The 2,500-nt window shown below is 38.8% G+C and overlaps 1 protein-coding gene across 1 annotated transcript in view; it reads left to right on the forward strand.

Moving 5' to 3' along the window:
* The window catches only part of LOC120530629 (unconventional myosin-X-like), a 388,518-nt gene that overhangs the window by 200,271 nt on the left and 185,747 nt on the right, over positions 1–2,500 (forward strand). The window lies entirely within an intron of this gene.

Below are 2,500 nucleotides of genomic sequence, written 5' to 3' on the forward strand. Positions count from 1 at the left end.
ACTGTTGTACACACACACACACACACTCAATGTGTGTATGTATGTTCTAGCATCACATCCGAACGGCTGGAGCGATTTTCATGAAACTTGGTACACATGTCCTCATTGCTCGACTAAAAATACTGTAGGGTGAAATCAGCTGTAACCCACCCCCTTCTGGGTATGGTGGGGGGTGATCTTGCGGTCTTGTATGCATGTTGTCATCCAGTTGACACTCTGAGCGACCACCAGAGGGCGAACTGGAGGTGACTGCCAGCATTTTTTATGTTTGAGCGCCACGGTGCCCCTGTTGCTTTTGAAATTAAATAGACTTCAACGCGTGGAAGTGTGTGTGTCTGTCGGCCCAGAAGTTAGACCTAGAGTCGGGGTGAGGATACACAAGCGAGCAAAGTACACAGACAAAAGGAAACTTCCTAAGAAAGACGGTCGCTTTGCTGCTAATGCACAAACGATACAAGCCCTTCACCAACATGAATCCTTCTAACAGAGAGATGCCCAGAGTAGTTCTGGCTATTTAAATACTTTCTAGGATCCCGTGCTTTTAACACCACGGGCTTACACAGTTAGTATATACCAGGCGACTGCCAGCATTCTTTATTTTTGAGCAGCACCGTGCCTGTGTTGCTTCTCAAATTAGAGTTGACCAGTTCCGAGCGTCAACTAGATGATAACATACATACAAGACCGCAAGACAATGACATTAGTGTTTGTTTCTTCATTTATATTTATTTTTAACGTTGTGTTTTTATAATTGTTTTTCTCAAACAAGTAAAAGTAACATAAGGGCGAACTGGAGGTTACTGCCAGCATTCCTTATGTTTGAGCACCATCGCACCCCTGTTGCTTTTCAAATTAAATAGAGTTGGCCGGTTCCGAGTGTCAACTGGATGATAACAAACATACAACACCTCAAGACAAGCACATTAGTGAGTCTTTATCCATCCATCCATTATCCAACCCGCTATATCCTAACTACAGGGTAACGGGGGGTCTGCTGGAGCCAATCCCAGTCAACACAGGGCGCAAGGCAAGAAACAAACCCCGGGCAGGGAGCCAGCCCACCGCAGAAAAACCATTCAGACGCGGGGTGAACATGCAAACTCCACGCAGGGATGACCTGGGAAGCAAACCCAGGTTTATTGTCTGTTCATTTATTTTTATTTTTAAAGTTGTGTTTTTTTAAATGATGTTTTTCTCAAACAATTAAAAAAAACTTTATTTTCCTCCCGGGCAGCACTGGGTATTTCAGCTACTTGGATATAAAAGTACTAGCTGCATGTGGTCTTCTGGACAAAAAAAAAAACAAACAACCAAAAGACTCAGCAGCAGTTTTACTATATTTGTGAACTTGGAGAAGCTTTAGCTAACTCTTATGAATTATCCAGTGCAGGATGTGGACCCTTCTGTGATTACTGCCCCACTGGCTTTCATAAGAAGACACTGGCGGTACCATACTTTAGCCAGATTGTCTTGAGAAAATACCTCCAGATAGTTTTTAGCAAAAACTTGCAGCTTTGCCCTCCATTGATGAGGAGTTTCACTTGCACATTTTTGAGCCGAGATGCATTTGCTGCGCACAGGTATTTCATAGTGAGAAGTGAGGTGCGTACAAGCCTGGGAAAAAATCTAAAAGTGCATGCATACACCATCCCAGTGGCTGTGATTGAGTGTGTGCAGAGCGGACTGGTTGATATACCCACAGGTTATGTATTGACATTTATGTATGTCAAATGACAAAGATAAAGAAAATGAATGAGAAGAAAACAAACTGACTTTAAATTTTGTATTTTAGTTTTGTTTATAAATGTGTGTTTTAATTATTGTTCGGTTTCCTTGAGTATTTAGAAAGGCACCTATGAATAAGTAAAATGTATTATTATTACTATTTAGTATTATTTTTAAAATTGCCTAAATCAATTCTGGTCAAAAGCAACAGTAAGAGAGATTAGTTGGCAACCAAAATCGTCCTTGAACGCAATTTATCTATCAATCACTACACCCATTTTTATTATTTCTGTTGAGTTGAGTTGTAGACAGCTATCTGAATGCAGAACATAATGCTGCAAGCACTGTGGATGTTGTGTTTTTTTTTCTTGTTCCATAGATATATAATTTTAAAAAATGTCAATGCCATATATGTCTTATCTGTATCAATTTGACAAATATGATTAGGAAATGGTCTTTATGTTTAAACACTTTTTTTTTTTTTTTTTTTATTACTTATAGAGTTTCTGGGTAGCTGGGTATAAAGACATCACCCTCTTTATTTTGTTTCAGTCTGAAAAAGACTTCAATAATAATCCAGTATCAAAGAACATTTAAATATGTAGCTGGATAAGTAAAATAATGTCTACAGATATTAATAAAATGCAGCACTGATGGATACCAGGTATAGCTCGAAAGTATATATGATCCATTACAAAATGCTTTTCTAATCACAGAAACACTAGGTATATTATTGACCTTGCATGTTTTTTAAAGTCTTTCTGATCATCTCACA

The sequence above is a fragment of the Polypterus senegalus genome, chromosome 6 (genome assembly GCF_016835505.1).
Source record: "Polypterus senegalus isolate Bchr_013 chromosome 6, ASM1683550v1, whole genome shotgun sequence".
NCBI classification, from domain to species: domain Eukaryota; kingdom Metazoa; phylum Chordata; class Cladistia; order Polypteriformes; family Polypteridae; genus Polypterus; species Polypterus senegalus.